The sequence below is a fragment of the Lissotriton helveticus genome, chromosome 10 (genome assembly GCF_964261635.1).
Source record: "Lissotriton helveticus chromosome 10, aLisHel1.1, whole genome shotgun sequence".
Classification (NCBI taxonomy): Eukaryota; Metazoa; Chordata; class Amphibia; order Caudata; family Salamandridae; genus Lissotriton; species Lissotriton helveticus.
Window position 1 is genome coordinate 1,200,954,427 of NC_136071.1, and position 18,061 is coordinate 1,200,972,487.

The 18,061-nt window shown below is 45.3% G+C and overlaps 1 protein-coding gene across 2 annotated transcripts in view; it reads right to left on the reverse strand.

Annotated features, from left to right (window-relative positions):
• The window catches only part of LOC144785686 (trimethyllysine dioxygenase, mitochondrial-like), a 449,852-nt gene that overhangs the window by 196,010 nt on the left and 235,781 nt on the right, over positions 1-18,061 (reverse strand). The gene's annotated exons all lie outside the window — the stretch shown is intronic.

An 18,061-nucleotide genomic window follows, 5' to 3' on the forward strand; every position in this document is an offset into this window, starting at 1 on the left:
AGTAGGGAAAGCGTTGGATAGCGTAGGGGTTACATTTACTATTCCAACTCCAGAGAGTGAAACAGTAGGGAAAGCGTTAGATAGCGTAGGGGTTTAAATTACTATTCCCACTCCAGAGGGTGCAACAGTAGGGAAAGCATTGGATAGCGTAGGGGTTTAAATTTCTATTCCCACTCCAGATGGTGCAACAGTAGAGAAAGCGTTGGATAGCGTAGGAGTTAAAATTACTATTCCCACTCCAGAGTGTGCAACAGTAGGAAAAGCTTTGGATAGCGTAGGGGTTTAAATTACTATTCCCACTCCAGAGGGTGCAACAGTAGGAAAAGCGTTGGATAGCGTGGGGGTAAAAATTACTATTCCCACTCCAGAGGGTGCAACAGTAGGGAAAGCGTTGGATAGCATAGGGGTAAAACTTACTATTCCCACTCCAAAGGGTGCAACAGTAGGGAAAGCGTTGGATTGCGTAGGGGTAAAAATTACTATTCCCACTCCAGAGGGTGCAACATTAGGGAAAGCGTTGGGTAGCGTAGGGGTTTAAATTACTATTCCCACTCCAGAGAGTGCAACAGTAGGGAAAGCGTTGGATAGCGTAGGGGTAAAAATTACTATTCCCACTCCAAAGGGTGCAACAGTAGGGAAAGCGTTGGATTGCGTAAGGGTAAAAATTACTATTACCACTCCAGAGGGTGCAACAGTAGGGAAAGCGTTGGATAGCGTAGGGGTTACATTTACTATTCCAACTCCAGAGAGTGCAACAGTAGGGAAAGCGTTAGATAGTGTAGGGGTTTAAATTACTATTCCCACTCCAGAGGGTGCAATAGTAGGGAAAACGTTGGATAGCGTAGAAGTAAAAATTACTATTCCCACTCCAGAGGGTGCAACAGTATGAAAAGCGTTGGATAGCGTATGGGTAAATATTACTATTGCCACTCCAGAGAGTGCAACAGTAGGGAAAGCGTTGGATAGCGTAGGGGTTTAAATTACTATTCCCACTCCAGAGGGTGCAACAGTAGGGAAACCATTGGATAGCGTAGGGGTTTACATTTCTATTCCCACTCCAGATGGTGCAACAGTAGGGAAAGCGTTGGATAGTGTAGGAGTTAAAATTACTATTCCCACTCCAGAGTGTGCAACAGTAGGAAAAGCTTTGGATAGCGTAGGGGTTTAAATTCCTATTCCCACTCCAGAGGGTGCAACAGTAGGGAAAGCGTTGGATAGCGTGGCGGTAAAAATTACTATTCCCACTCCAAAGGGTGCAACAGTAGGGAAAGCGTTGGATTGCGTAAGGGTAAAAATTACTATTACCACTCCAAAGGGTGCAACAGTATGGAAAGCAGTGGATAGCGTAGGGGTAAAAATTACTATTCCCACTCCAGAGGCTGCAACAGTAGGGAAAGTGTTGGATAGCGTAGGGGTAAAAATTACTATTACCACTCCAAAGGGTGCAACAGTAGGGAAAGCGTTGGATAGCGTAGGGGTTTAAATTACTATTCCCACTCCAGAGGGTGCAACAGTAGGGAAAGCATTGGATAGCGTAGGGGTTTAAATTTCTATTCCCACTCCAGATGGTGCAACAGTAGGGAAAGCGTTGGATAGCGTAGGAGTTAAAATTACTATTCCCACTCCAGAGTGTGCAACAGTAGGAAAAGCTTTGGATAGCGTAGGGGTTTAAATTACTATTCCCACTCCAGAGGGTGCAACAGTAGGTAAAGCGTTGGATAGCGTGGGGGTAAAAATTACTATTCCCACTCCAGAGGGTGCAACAGTAGGGAAAGCGTTGGATAGCATAGGGGTAAAACTTACTATTCCCACTCCAAAGGGTGCAACAGTAGGGAAAGCGTTGGATAGCATAGGGGTAAAACTTACTATTCCCACTCCAAAGGGTGCAACAGTAGGGAAAGCGTTGGATTGCGTAGGGGTAAAAATTACTATTCCCACTCCAGAGAGTGCAGCAGTAGGGAAAGCGTTGGATTGCGTAGGGGTAAAAATTACTATTCCCACTCCAGAAGGTGCAACATTAGGGAAAGCGTTGGATAGCGTAGGGGTTTAAATTACTATTCCCACTCCAGAGAGTGCAACAGTAGGGAAAGCGTTGGATAGCGTAGGGGTAAAAATTACTATTCCCACTCCAAAGGGTGCAACAGTAGGGAAAGCGTTGGATTGCGTAAGGGTAAAAATTACTATTCCCACTCTAGAGGGTGCAACAGTAGGGAAAGCGATGGATAGCGTAGGGGTAAAAATTACTATTACCACTCCAAAGGGTGCAACAGTAGGGAAAGCGTTGGATAGCATAGGGGTAAAACTTACTATACCCACTCCAAAGGGTGCAACAGTAGGGAAAGCGTTGGATTGCGTAGGGGTAAAAATTACTATTCCCACTCCAGAGAGTGCAGCAGTAGGGAAAGCGTTGGATTGCGTAGGGGTAAAAATTACTATTCCCACTCCAGAGGGTGCAACATTAGGGAAAGCGTTGGGTAGCGTAGGGGTTTAAATTACTTTTCCCACTCCAGAGAGTGCAACAGTAGGGAAAGCGTTGGATAGCGTAGGGGTAAAAATTACTATTCCCACTCCAAGGGGTGCAACAGTAGGGAAAGCGTTGGATTGCGTAAGGGTAAAAATTACTATTCCCACTCCAGAGGGTGCAACAGTAGGGAAAGCGTTGGATAGCGTAGGGGTTACATTTACTATTCCAACTCCAGAGAGTGCAACAGTAGGGAAAGCGTTAGATAGCGTAGGGTTAAAATGACTATTCCCACTCCAGAGGGTGCAATAGTATGAAAAGTGTTGGATAGCGTATGGGTAAATATTACTATTGCCACTCCAGAGAGTGCAACAGTAGGGAAAGCGTTGGATAGCGTAGGGGTTTAAATTACTATTCCCACTCCAGAGGGTGCAACAGTAGGGAAACCATTGGATAGCGTAGGGGTTTACATTTCTATTCCCACTCCAGATGGTGCAACAGTAGGGAAAGCGTCGGATAGTGTAGGAGTTAAAATTACTATTCCCACTCCAGAGTGTGCAACAGTAGGAAAGGCTTTGGATAGCGTAGGGGTTTAAATTCCTATTCCCACTCCAGAGGGTGCAACAGTAGGGAAAGCGTTGGATAGCGTGGGGGTAAAAATGACTATTCCCACTCCAAAGGGTGCAACAGTAGGGAAAGCATTGGATTGCGTAAGGGTAAAAATTACTATTACCACTCCAAAGGGTGCAACAGTATGGAAAGCAGTGGATAGCGTAGGGGTAAAAATTACTATTCCCACTCCAGAGGGTGCAACAGTAGGGAAAGCGTTGGATAGCGTAGGGGTAAAAATTACTATTACCACTCCAAAGGGTGCAACAGTAGGGAAATCGTTGGATAGCGTAGGGGTTTAAATTACTATTCCCACTCCAGAGGGTGCAACAGTAGGGAAAGCATTGGATAGCGTAGGGGTTTAAATTTCTATTCCCACTCCAGATGGTGCAACAGTAGGGAAAGCATTGGATAGCGTAGGAGTTAAAATTACTATTCCCACTCCAGAGTGTGCAACAGTAGGAAAAGCTTTGGATAGCGTAGGGGTTTAAATTACTAATCCCACTCCAGAGGGTGCAACAGTAGGAAAAGCGTTGGATAGCGTGGGGGTAAAAATTACTATTCCCACTCCAGAGGGTGCAACAGTAGGGAAAGCGTTGGATAGCATAGGGGTAAAACTTACTATTCCCACTCCAAAGGGTGCAACAGTAGGGAAAGCGTTGGATTGCGTAGGGGTAAAAATTACTATTCCCACTCCAGAGAGTGCAGCAGTAGGGAAAGCGTTGGATTGCGTAGGGGTAAAAATTACTATTCCCAATCCAGAGGGTGCAACATTAGGGAAAGCGTTGGGTAGCGTAGGGGTTTAAATTACTATTCCCACTCCAGAGAGTGCAACAGTAGGGAAAGTATTGGATAGCGTAGGGGTAAAAATTACTATTCCCACTCCAAAGGGTGCAACAGTAGGGAAAGCGTTGGATTGCGTAAGGGTAAAAATTACTATTCCCACTCCAGAGGGTGCAACAGTAGGGAAAGCGTTGGATAGCGTAGGGGTTACATTTACTATTCCAACTCCAGAGAGTGAAACAGTAGGGAAAGCGTTAGATAGCGTAGGGGTTTAAATTACTATTCCCACTCCAGAGGGTGCAACAGTAGGGAAAGCATTGGATAGCGTAGGGGTTTAAATTTCTATTCCCACACCAGATGGTGCAACAGTAGGGAAAGCGTTGGATAGCGTAGGAGTTAAAATTACTATTCCCACTCCAGAGTGTGCAACAGTAGGAAAAGCTTTGGATAGCGTAGGGGTTTAAATTACTATTCCCACTCCAGAGGGTGCAACAGTAGGAAAAGCGTTGGATAGCTTGGGGGTAAAAATTACTATTCCCACTCCAGAGGGTGCAACAGTAGGGAAAGCGTTGGATAGCATAGGGGTAAAACTTACTATTCCTACTCCAAAGGGTGCAACAGTAGGGAAAGCGTTGGATTGCGTAGGGGTAAAAATTACTATTCCCACTCCAGAGGGTGCAACATTAGGGAAAGCGTTGGGTAGCGTAGGAGTTTAAATTACTATTCCCACTCCAGAGAGTGCAACAGTAGGGAAAGCGTTGGATAGCGTAGGGGTAAAAATTACTATTCCCACTCCAAAGGGTGCAACAGTAGGGAAAGCGTTGGATTGCGTAAGGGTAAAAATTACTATTACCACTCCAGAGGGTGCAACAGTAGGGAAAGCGTTGGATAGCGTAGGGGTTACATTTACTATTCCAACTCCAGAGAGTGCAACAGTAGGGAAAGCGTTAGATAGCGTAGGGTTAAAATTACTATTCCCACTCCAGAGGGTGCAACAGTAGGGAAAGCGTTGGATAGCGTAGGGGTTTAAATTACTATTCCCACTCCAGAGGGTGCAATAGTAGGGAAAACGTTGGATAGCGTAGAAGTAAAAATTACTATTCCCACTCCAGAGGGTGCAACAGTATGAAAAGCGTTGGATAGCGTATGGGTAAATATTACTATTGCCACTCCAGAGAGTGCAACAGTAGGGAAAGCGTTGGATAGCGTAGGGGTTTAAATTACTATTCCCACTCCAGAGGGTGCAACAGTAGGGAAACCATTGGATAGCGTAGGGGTTTACATTTCTATTCCCACTCCAGATGGTGCAACAGTAGGGAAAGCGTTGGATAGTGTAGGAGTTAAAATTACTATTACCACTCCAAAGGGTGCAACAGTAGGGAAAGCGTTGGATAGCGTAGGGGTTTAAATTACTATTCCCACTCCAGAGGGTGCAACAGTAGGGAAAGCATTGGATAGCGTAGGGGTTTAAATTTCTATTCCCACTCCAGATGGTGCAACAGTAGGGAAAGCGTTGGATAGCGTAGGAGTTAAAATTACTATTCCCACTCCAGAGTGTGCAACAGTAGGAAAAGCTTTGGATAGCGTAGGGGTTTAAATTACTATTCCCACTCCAGAGGGTGCAACAGTAGGTAAAACGTTGGATAGCGTGGGGGTAAAAATTACTATTCCCACTCCAGAGGGTGCAACAGTAGGGAAAGCGTTGGATAGCATAAGGGTAAAACTTACTATTCCCACTCCAAAGGGTGCAACAGTAGGGAAAGCGTTGGATAGCATAGGGGTAAAACTTACTATTCCCACTCCAAAGGGTGCAACAGTAGGGAAAGCGTTGGATTGCGTAGGGGTAAAAATTACTATTCCCACTCCAGAGAGTGCAGCAGTAGGGAAAGCGTTGGATTGCGTAGGGGTAAAAATTACTATTCCCACTCCAGAAGGTGCAAAATTAGGGAAAGCGTTGGATAGCGTAGGGGTTTAAATTACTATTCCCACTCCAGAGAGTGCAACAGTAGGGAAAGCGTTGGATAGCGTAGGGGTAAAAATTACTATTCCCACTCCAAAGGGTGCAACAGTAGGGAAAGCGTTGGATTGCGTAAGGGTAAAAATTACTATTCCCACTCTAGAGGGTGCAACAGTAGGGAAAGCGATGGATAGCGTAGGGGTAAAAATTACTATTACCACTCCAAAGGGTGCAACAGTAGGGAAAGCGTTGGATAGCATAGGGGTAAAACTTACTATACCCACTCCAAAGGGTGCAACAGTAGGGAAAGCGTTGGATTGCGTAGGGGTAAAAATTACTATTCCCACTCCAGAGAGTGCAGCAGTAGGGAAAGCTTTGGATTGCGTAGGGGTAAAAATTACTATTCCCACTCCAGAGGGTGCAACATTAGGGAAAGCGTTGGGTAGCGTAGGGGTTTAAATTACTTTTCCCACTCCAGAGAGTGCAACAGTAGGGAAAGCGTTGGATAGCGTAGGGGTAAAAATTACTATTCCCACTCCAAGGGGTGCAACAGTAGGGAAAGCGTTGGATAGCGTAGGGGTTACATTTACTATTCCAACTCCAGAGAGTGCAACAGTAGGGAAAGCGTTAGATAGCGTAGGGTTAAAATGACTATTCCCACTCCAGAGGGTGCAACAGTAGGGAAAGCGTTGGATAGCGTAGGGGTTTAAATTACTATTCCCACTCCAGAGGGTGCAACAGTAGGGAAAACGTTGGATAGCGTAGAAGTAAAAATTACTATTCCCACTCCAGAGGGTGCAATAGTATGAAAAGTGTTGGATAGCGTATGGGTAAATATTACTATTGCCACTCCAGAGAGTGCAACAGTAGGGAAAGCGTTGGATAGCGTAGGGGTTTAAATTACTATTCCCACTCCAGAGGGTGCAACAGTAGGGAAACCATTGGATAGCGTAGGGGTTTACATTTCTATTCCCACTCCAGATGGTGCAACAGTAGGGAAAGCGTTGGATAGTGTATGAGTTAAAATTACTATTCCCACTCCAGAGTGTGCAACAGTAGGAAAGGCTTTGGATAGCGTAGGGGTTTAAATTCCTATTCCCACTCCAGAGGGTGCAACAGTAGGGAAAGCGTTGGATAGCGTGGGGGTAAAAATGACTATTCCCACTCCAAAGGGTGCAACAGTAGGGAAAGCGTTAGATTGCGTAAGGGTAAAAATTACTATTACCACTCCAAAGGGTGCAACAGTATGGAAAGCAGTGGATAGCGTAGGGGTAAAAATTACTATTCCCACTCCAGAGGGTGCAACAGTAGGGAAAGCGTTGGATAGCGTAGGGGTAAAAATTACTATTACCACTCCAAAGGGTGCAACAGTAGGGAAAGCGTTGGATAGCGTAGGGGTTTAAATTACTATTCCCACTCCAGAGGGTGCAACAGTAGGGAAAGCATTGGATAGCGTAGGGGTAAAAATTACTATTCCCACTCCAGAGAGTGCAGCAGTAGGGAAAGCGTTGGATTGCGTAGGGGTAAAAATTATTATTCCCAATCCAGAGGGTGCAACATTAGGGAAAGCGTTGGGTAGCGTAGGGGTTTAAATTACTATTCCCACTCCAGAGAGTGCAACAGTAGGGAAAGTATTGGATAGCGTAGGGGTAAAAATTACTATTCCCACTCCAAAGGGTGCAACAGTAGGGAAAGCGTTGGATTGCGTAAGGGTAAAAATTACTATTCCCACTCCAGAGGGTGCAACAGTAGGGAAAGCGTTGGATAGCGTAGGGGTTACATTTACTATTCCAACTCCAGAGAGTGAAACAGTAGGGAAAGCGTTAGATAGCGTAGGGGTTTAAATTACTATTCCCACTCCAGAGGGTGCAACAGTAGGGAAAGCATTGGATAGCGTAGGGGTTTAAATTTCTATTCCCACTCCAGATGGTGCAACAGTAGGGAAAGCGTTGGATAGCGTAGGAGTTAAAATTACTATTCCCACTCCAGAGTGTGCAACAGTAGGAAAAGCTTTGGATAGCGTAGGGGTTTAAATTAGTATTCCCACTCCAGAGGGTGCAACAGTAGGAAAAGCGTTGGATAGCATAGGGGTAAAACTTACTATTCCCACTCCAAAGGGTGCAACAGTAGGGAAAGCGTTGGATTGCGTAGGGGTAAAAATTACTATTCCCACTCCAGAGGGTGCAACATTAGGGAAAGCGTTGGGTAGAGTAGGAGTTTAAATTACTATTCCCACTCCAGAGAGTGCAACAGTAGGGAAAGCGTTGGATAGCGTAGGGGTAAAAATTACTATTCCCACTCCAAAGGGTGCAACAGTAGGGAAAGCGTTGGATTGCGTAAGGGTAAAAATTACTATTACCACTCCAGAGGGTGCAACAGTAGGGAAAGCGTTGGATAGCGTAGGGGTTACATTTACTATTCCAACTCCAGAGAGTGCAACAGTAGGGAAAGCGTTAGATAGCGTAGGGTTAAAATTACTATTCCCACTCCAGAGGGTGCAACAGTAGGGAAAGCGTTGGATAGCGTAGGGGTTTAAATTACTATTCCCACTCCAGAGGGTGCAATAGTAGGGAAAACGTTGGATAGCGTAGAAGTAAAAATTACTATTCCCACTCCAGAGGGTGCAACAGTATGAAAAGCGTTGGATAGCGTATGGGTAAATATTACTATTGCCACTCCAGAGAGTGCAACAGTAGGGAAAGCGTTGGATAGCGTAGGGGTTTAAATTACTATTCCCACTCCAGAGGGTGCAACAGTAGGGAAACCATTGGATAGCGTAGGGGTTTACATTTCTATTCCCACTCCAGATGGTGCAACAGTAGGGAAAGCGTTGGATAGTGTAGGAGTTAAAATTACTATTACCACTCCAAAGGGTGCAACAGTAGGGAAAGCGTTGGATAGCGTAGGGGTTTAAATTACTATTCCCACTCCAGAGGGTGCAACAGTAGGGAAAGCATTGGATAGCGTAGGGGTTTAAATTTCTATTCCCACTCCAGATGGTGCAACAGTAGGGAAAGCGTTGGATAGCGTAGGAGTTAAAATTACTATTCCCACTCCAGAGTGTGCAACAGTAGGAAAAGCTTTGGATAGCGTAGGGGTTTAAATTACTATTCCCACTCCAGAGGGTGCAACAGTAGGTAAAACGTTGGATAGCGTGGGGGTAAAAATTACTATTCCCACTCCAGAGGGTGCAACAGTAGGGAAAGCGTTGGATAGCATAGGGGTAAAACTTACTATTCCCACTCCAAAGGGTGCAACAGTAGGGAAAGCGTTGGATAGCATAGGGGTAAAACTTACTATTCCCACTCCAAAGGGTGCAACAGTAGGGAAAGCGTTGGATTGCGTAGGGGTAAAAATTACTATTCCCACTCCAGAGAGTGCAGCAGTAGGGAAAGCGTTGGATTGCGTAGGGGTAAAAATTACTATTCCCACTCCAGAAGGTGCAACATTAGGGAAAGCGTTGGATAGCGTAGGGGTTTAAATTACTATTCCCACTCCAGAGAGTGCAACAGTAGGGAAAGCGTTGGATAGCGTAGGGGTAAAAATTACTATTCCCACTCCAAAGGGTGCAACAGTAGGGAAAGCGTTGGATTGCGTAAGGGTAAAAATTACTATTCCCACTCTAGAGGGTGCAACAGTAGGGAAAGCGATGGATAGCGTAGGGGTAAAAATTACTATTACCACTCCAAAGGGTGCAACAGTAGGGAAAGCGTTGGATAGCATAGGGGTAAAACTTACTATACCCACTCCAAAGGGTGCAACAGTAGGAAAAGCTTTGGATAGCGTAGGGGTTTAAATTACTATTCCCACTCCAGAGGGTGCAACAGTAGGTAAAGCGTTGGATAGCGTGGGGGTAAAAATTACTATTCCCACTCCAGAGGGTGCAACAGTAGGGAAAGCGTTGGATAGCATAGGGGTAAAACTTACTATTCCCACTCCAAAGGGTGCAACAGTAGGGAAAGCGTTGGATAGCATAGGGGTAAAACTTACTATTCCCACTCCAAAGGGTGCAACAGTAGGGAAAGCGTTGGATTGCGTAGGGGTAAAAATTACTATTCCCACTCCAGAGAGTGCAGCAGTAGGGAAAGCGTTGGATTGCGTAGGGGTAAAAATTACTATTCCCACTCCAGAAGGTGCAACATTAGGGAAAGCGTTGGATAGCGTAGGGGTTTAAATTACTATTCCCACTCCAGAGAGTGCAACAGTAGGGAAAGCGTTGGATAGCGTAGGGGTAAAAATTACTATTCCCACTCCAAGGGGTGCAACAGTAGGGAAAGCGTTGGATAGCGTAGGGGTTACATTTACTATTCCAACTCCAGAGAGTGCAACAGTAGGGAAAGCGTTAGATAGCGTAGGGTTAAAATGACTATTCCCACTCCAGAGGGTGCAACAGTAGGGAAAGCGTTGGATAGCGTAGGGGTTTAAATTACTATTCCCACTCCAGAGGGTGCAACAGTAGGGAAAACGTTGGATAGCGTAGAAGTAAAAATTACTATTCCCACTCCAGAGGGTGCAATAGTATGAAAAGTGTTGGATAGCGTATGGGTAAATATTACTATTGCCACTCCAGAGAGTGCAACAGTAGGGAAAGCGTTGGATAGCGTAGGGGTTTAAATTACTATTCCCACTCCAGAGGGTGCAACAGTAGGGAAACCATTGGATAGCGTAGGGGTTTACATTTCTATTCCCACTCCAGATGGTGCAACAGTAGGGAAAGCGTTGGATAGTGTATGAGTTAAAATTACTATTCCCACTCCAGAGTGTGCAACAGTAGGAAAGGCTTTGGATAGCGTAGGGGTTTAAATTCCTATTCCCACTCCAGAGGGTGCAACAGTAGGGAAAGCGTTGGATAGCGTGGGGGTAAAAATGACTATTCCCACTCCAAAGGGTGCAACAGTAGGGAAAGCGTTAGATTGCGTAAGGGTAAAAATTACTATTACCACTCCAAAGGGTGCAACAGTATGGAAAGCAGTGGATAGCGTAGGGGTAAAAATTACTATTCCCACTCCAGAGGGTGCAACAGTAGGGAAAGCGTTGGATAGCGTAGGGGTAAAAATTACTATTACCACTCCAAAGGGTGCAACAGTAGGGAAAGCGTTGGATAGCGTAGGGGTTTAAATTACTATTCCCACTCCAGAGGGTGCAACAGTAGGGAAAGCATTGGATAGCGTAGGGGTAAAAATTACTATTCCCACTCCAGAGAGTGCAGCAGTAGGGAAAGCGTTGGATTGCGTAGGGGTAAAAATTATTATTCCCAATCCAGAGGGTGCAACATTAGGGAAAGCGTTGGGTAGCGTAGGGGTTTAAATTACTATTCCCACTCCAGAGAGTGCAACAGTAGGGAAAGTATTGGATAGCGTAGGGGTAAAAATTACTATTCCCACTCCAAAGGGTGCAACAGTAGGGAAAGCGTTGGATTGCGTAAGGGTAAAAATTACTATTCCCACTCCAGAGGGTGCAACAGTAGGGAAAGCGTTGGATAGCGTAGGGGTTACATTTACTATTCCAACTCCAGAGAGTGAAACAGTAGGGAAAGCGTTAGATAGCGTAGGGGTTTAAATTACTATTCCCACTCCAGAGGGTGCAACAGTAGGGAAAGCATTGGATAGCGTAGGGGTTTAAATTTCTATTCCCACTCCAGATGGTGCAACAGTAGGGAAAGCGTTGGATAGCGTAGGAGTTAAAATTACTATTCCCACTCCAGAGTGTGCAACAGTAGGAAAAGCTTTGGATAGCGTAGGGGTTTAAATTAGTATTCCCACTCCAGAGGGTGCAACAGTAGGAAAAGCGTTGGATAGCATAGGGGTAAAACTTACTATTCCCACTCCAAAGGGTGCAACAGTAGGGAAAGCGTTGGATTGCGTAGGGGTAAAAATTACTATTCCCACTCCAGAGGGTGCAACATTAGGGAAAGCGTTGGGTAGAGTAGGAGTTTAAATTACTATTCCCACTCCAGAGAGTGCAACAGTAGGGAAAGCGTTGGATAGCGTAGGGGTAAAAATTACTATTCCCACTCCAAAGGGTGCAACAGTAGGGAAAGCGTTGGATTGTGTAAGGGTAAAAATTACTATTACCACTCCAGAGGGTGCAACAGTAGGGAAAGCGTTGGATAGCGTAGGGGTTACATTTACTATTCCAACTCCAGAGAGTGCAACAGTAGGGAAAGCGTTACATAGCGTAGGGTTAAAATTACTATTCCCACTCCAGAGGGTGCAACAGTAGGGAAAGCGTTGGATAGCGTAGGGGTTTAAATTACTATTCCCACTCCAGAGGGTGCAATAGTAGGGAAAACGTTGGATAGCGTAGAAGTAAAAATTACTATTCCCACTCCAGAGGGTGCAACAGTATGAAAAGCGTTGGATAGCGTATGGGTAAATATTACTATTGCCACTCCAGAGAGTGCAACAGTAGGGAAAGCGTTGGATAGCGTAGGGGTTTAAATTACTATTCCCACTCCAGAGGGTGCAACAGTAGGGAAACCATTGGATAGCGTAGGGGTTTACATTTCTATTCCCACTCCAGATGGTGCAACAGTAGGGAAAGCGTTGGATAGTGTAGGAGTTAAAATTACTATTACCACTCCAAAGGGTGCAACAGTAGGGAAAGCGTTGGATAGCGTAGGGGTTTAAATTACTATTCCCACTCCAGAGGGTGCAACAGTAGGGAAAGCATTGGATAGCGTAGGGGTTTAAATTTCTATTCCCACTCCAGATGGTGCAACAGTAGGGAAAGCGTTGGATAGCGTAGGAGTTAAAATTACTATTCCCACTCCAGAGTGTGCAACAGTAGGAAAAGCTTTGGATAGCGTAGGGGTTTAAATTACTATTCCCACTCCAGAGGGTGCAACAGTAGGTAAAACGTTGGATAGCGTGGGGGTAAAAATTACTATTCCCACTCCAGAGGGTGCAACAGTAGGGAAAGCGTTGGATAGCATAGGGGTAAAACTTACTATTCCCACTCCAAAGGGTGCAACAGTAGGGAAAGCGTTGGATAGCATAGGGGTAAAACTTACTATTCCCACTCCAAAGGGTGCAACAGTAGGGAAAGCGTTGGATTGCGTAGGGGTAAAAATTACTATTCCCACTCCAGAGAGTGCAGCAGTAGGGAAAGCGTTGGATTGCGTAGGGGTAAAAATTACTATTCCCACTCCAGAAGGTGCAACATTAGGGAAAGCGTTGGATAGCGTAGGGGTTTAAATTACTATTCCCACTCCAGAGAGTGCAACAGTAGGGAAAGCGTTGGATAGCGTAGGGGTAAAAATTACTATTCCCACTCCAAAGGGTGCAACAGTAGGGAAAGCGTTGGATTGCGTAAGGGTAAAAATTACTATTCCCACTCTAGAGGGTGCAACAGTAGGGAAAGCGATGGATAGCGTAGGGGTAAAAATTACTATTACCACTCCAAAGGGTGCAACAGTAGGGAAAGCGTTGGATAGCATAGGGGTAAAACTTACTATACCCACTCCAAAGGGTGCAACAGTAGGAAAAGCTTTGGATAGCGTAGGGGTTTAAATTACTATTCCCACTCCAGAGGGTGCAACAGTAGGTAAAGCGTTGGATAGCGTGGGGGTAAAAATTACTATTCCCACTCCAGAGGGTGCAACAGTAGGGAAAGCGTTGGATAGCATAGGGGTAAAACTTACTATTCCCACTCCAAAGGGTGCAACAGTAGGGAAAGCGTTGGATAGCATAGGGGTAAAACTTACTATTCCCACTCCAAAGGGTGCAACAGTAGGGAAAGCGTTGGATTGCGTAGGGGTAAAAATTACTATTCCCACTCCAGAGAGTGCAGCAGTAGGGAAAGCGTTGGATTGCGTAGGGGTAAAAATTACTATTCCCACTCCAGAAGGTGCAACATTAGGGAAAGCGTTGGATAGCGTAGGGGTTTAAATTACTATTCCCACTCCAGAGAGTGCAACAGTAGGGAAAGCGTTGGATAGCGTAGGGGTAAAAATTACTATTCCCACTCCAAAGGGTGCAACAGTAGGGAAAGCGTTGGATTGCGTAAGGGTAAAAATTACTATTCCTATTACTATTACCACTCCAAAGGGTGCAACAGTAGGGAAAGCGTTGGATAGCATAGGGGTAAAACTTACTATACCCACTCCAAAGGGTGCAACAGTAGGGAAAGCGTTGGATTGCGTAGGGGTAAAAATTACTATTCCCACTCCAGAGAGTGCAGCAGTAGGGAAAGCGTTGGATTGCGTAGGGGTAAAAATTACTATTCCCACTCCAGAGGGTGCAACATTAGGGAAAGCGTTGGGTAGCGTAGGGGTTTAAATTACTTTTCCCACTCCAGAGAGTGCAACAGTAGGGAAAGCGTTGGATAGCGTAGGGGTAAAAATTACTATTCCCACTCCAAGGGGTGCAACAGTAGGGAAAGCGTTGGATTGCGTAAGGGTAAAAATTACTATTCCCACTCCAGAGGGTGCAACAGTAGGGAAAGCGTTGGATAGCGTAGGGGTTACATTTACTATTCCAACTCCAGAGAGTGCAACAGTAGGGAAAGCGTTAGATAGCGTAGGGTTAAAATGACTATTCCCACTCCAGAGGGTGCAATAGTATGAAAAGTGTTGGATAGCGTATGGGTAAATATTACTATTGCCACTCCAGAGAGTGCAACAGTAGGGAAAGCGTTGGATAGCGTAGGGGTTTAAATTACTATTCCCACTCCAGAGGGTGCAACAGTAGGGAAACCATTGGATAGCGTAGGGGTTTACATTTCTATTCCCACTCCAGATGGTGCAACAGTAGGGAAAGCGTCGGATAGTGTAGGAGTTAAAATTACTATTCCCACTCCAGAGTGTGCAACAGTAGGAAAGGCTTTGGATAGCGTAGGGGTTTAAATTCCTATTCCCACTCCAGAGGGTGCAACAGTAGGGAAAGCGTTGGATAGCGTGGGGGTAAAAATGACTATTCCCACTCCAAAGGGTGCAACAGTAGGGAAAGCATTGGATTGCGTAAGGGTAAAAATTACTATTACCACTCCAAAGGGTGCAACAGTATGGAAAGCAGTGGATAGCGTAGGGGTTTAAATTTCTATTCCCACTCCAGATGGTGCAACAGTAGGGAAAGCATTGGATAGCGTAGGAGTTAAAATTACTATTCCCACTCCAGAGTGTGCAACAGTAGGAAAAGCTTTGGATAGCGTAGGGGTTTAAATTACTAATCCCACTCCAGAGGGTGCAACAGTAGGAAAAGCGTTGGATAGCGTGGGGGTAAAAATTACTATTCCCACTCCAGAGGGTGCAACAGTAGGGAAAGCGTTGGATAGCATAGGGGTAAAACTTACTATTCCCACTCCAAAGGGTGCAACAGTAGGGAAAGCGTTGGATTGCGTAGGGGTAAAAATTACTATTCCCACTCCAGAGAGTGCAGCAGTAGGGAAAGCGTTGGATTGCGTAGGGGTAAAAATTACTATTCCCAATCCAGAGGGTGCAACATTAGGGAAAGCGTTGGGTAGCGTAGGGGTTTAAATTACTATTCCCACTCCAGAGAGTGCAACAGTAGGGAAAGTATTGGATAGCGTAGGGGTAAAAATTACTATTCCCACTCCAAAGGGTGCAACAGTAGGGAAAGCGTTGGATTGCGTAAGGGTAAAAATTACTATTCCCACTCCAGAGGGTGCAACAGTAGGGAAAGCGTTGGATAGCGTAGGGGTTACATTTACTATTCCAACTCCAGAGAGTGAAACAGTAGGGAAAGCGTTAGATAGCGTAGGGGTTTAAATTACTATTCCCACTCCAGAGGGTGCAACAGTAGGGAAAGCATTGGATAGCGTAGGGGTTTAAATTTCTATTCCCACTCCAGATGGTGCAACAGTAGGGAAAGCGTTGGATAGCGTAGGAGTTAAAATTACTATTCCCACTCCAGAGTGTGCAACAGTAGGAAAAGCTTTGGATAGCGTAGGGGTTTAAATTACTATTCCCACTCCAGAGGGTGCAACAGTAGGAAAAGCGTTGGATAGCTTGGGGGTAAAAATTACTATTCCCACTCCAGAGGGTGCAACAGTAGGGAAAGCGTTGGATAGCATAGGGGTAAAACTTACTATTCCTACTCCAAAGGGTGCAACAGTAGGGAAAGCGTTGGATTGCGTAGGGGTAAAAATTACTATTCCCACTCCAGAGGGTGCAACATTAGGGAAAGCGTTGGGTAGCGTAGGAGTTTAAATTACTATTCCCACTCCAGAGAGTGCAACAGTAGGGAAAGCGTTGGATAGCGTAGGGGTAAAAATTACTATTCCCACTCCAAAGGGTGCAACAGTAGGGAAAGCGTTGGATTGCGTAAGGGTAAAAATTACTATTACCACTCCAGAGGGTGCAACAGTAGGGAAAGCGTTGGATAGCGTAGGGGTTACATTTACTATTCCAACTCCAGAGAGTGCAACAGTAGGGAAAGCGTTAGATAGCGTAGGGTTAAAATTACTATTCCCACTCTAGAGGGTGCAACAGTAGGGAAAGCGTTGGATAGCGTAGGGGTTTAAATTACTATTCCCACTCCAGAGGGTGCAATAGTAGGGAAAACGTTGGATAGCGTAGAAGTAAAAATTACTATTCCCACTCCAGAGGGTGCAACAGTATGAAAAGCGTTGGATAGCGTATGGGTAAATATTACTATTGCCACTCCAGAGAGTGCAACAGTAGGGAAAGCGTTGGATAGCGTAGGGGTTTAAATTACTATTCCCACTCCAGAGGGTGCAACAGTAGGGAAACCATTGGATAGCGTAGGGGTTTACATTTCTATTCCCACTCCAGATGGTGCAACAGTAGGGAAAGCGTTGGATAGTGTAGGAGTTAAAATTACTATTACCACTCCAAAGGGTGCAACAGTAGGGAAAGCGTTGGATAGCGTAGGGGTTTAAATTACTATTCCCACTCCAGAGGGTGCAACAGTAGGGAAAGCATTGGATAGCGTAGGGGTTTAAATTTCTATTCCCACTCCAGATGGTGCAACAGTAGGGAAAGCGTTGGATAGCGTAGGAGTTAAAATTACTATTCCCACTCCAGAGTGTGCAACAGTAGGAAAAGCTTTGGATAGCGTAGGGGTTTAAATTACTATTCCCACTCCAGAGGGTGCAACAGTAGGTAAAACGTTGGATAGCGTGGGGGTAAAAATTACTATTCCCACTCCAGAGGGTGCAACAGTAGGGAAAGCGTTGGATAGCATAAGGGTAAAACTTACTATTCCCACTCCAAAGGGTGCAACAGTAGGGAAAGCGTTGGATAGCATAGGGGTAAAACTTACTATTCCCACTCCAAAGGGTGCAACAGTAGGGAAAGCGTTGGATTGCGTAGGGGTAAAAATTACTATTCCCACTCCAGAGAGTGCAGCAGTAGGGAAAGCGTTGGATTGCGTAGGGGTAAAAATTACTATTCCCACTCCAGAAGGTGCAAAATTAGGGAAAGCGTTGGATAGCGTAGGGGTTTAAATTACTATTCCCACTCCAGAGAGTGCAACAGTAGGGAAAGCGTTGGATAGCGTAGGGGTAAAAATTACTATTCCCACTCCAAAGGGTGCAACAGTAGGGAAAGCGTTGGATTGCGTAAGGGTAAAAATTACTATTCCCACTCTAGAGGGTGCAACAGTAGGGAAAGCGATGGATAGCGTAGGGGTAAAAATTACTATTACCACTCCAAAGGGTGCAACAGTAGGGAAAGCGTTGGATAGCATAGGGGTAAAACTTACTATACCCACTCCAAAGGGTGCAACAGTAGGGAAAGCGTTGGATTGCGTAGGGGTAAAAATTACTATTCCCACTCCAGAGAGTGCAGCAGTAGGGAAAGCTTTGGATTGCGTAGGGGTAAAAATTACTATTCCCACTCCAGAGGGTGCAACATTAGGGAAAGCGTTGGGTAGCGTAGGGGTTTAAATTACTTTTCCCACTCCAGAGAGTGCAACAGTAGGGAAAGCGTTGGATAGCGTAGGGGTAAAAATTACTATTCCCACTCCAAGGGGTGCAACAGTAGGGAAAGCGTTGGATAGCGTAGGGGTTACATTTACTATTCCAACTCCAGAGAGTGCAACAGTAGGGAAAGCGTTAGATAGCGTAGGGTTAAAATGACTATTCCCACTCCAGAGGGTGCAACAGTAGGGAAAGCGTTGGATAGCGTAGGGGTTTAAATTACTATTCCCACTCCAGAGGGTGCAACAGTAGGGAAAACGTTGGATAGCGTAGAAGTAAAAATTACTATTCCCACTCCAGAGGGTGCAATAGTATGAAAAGTGTTGGATAGCGTATGGGTAAATATTACT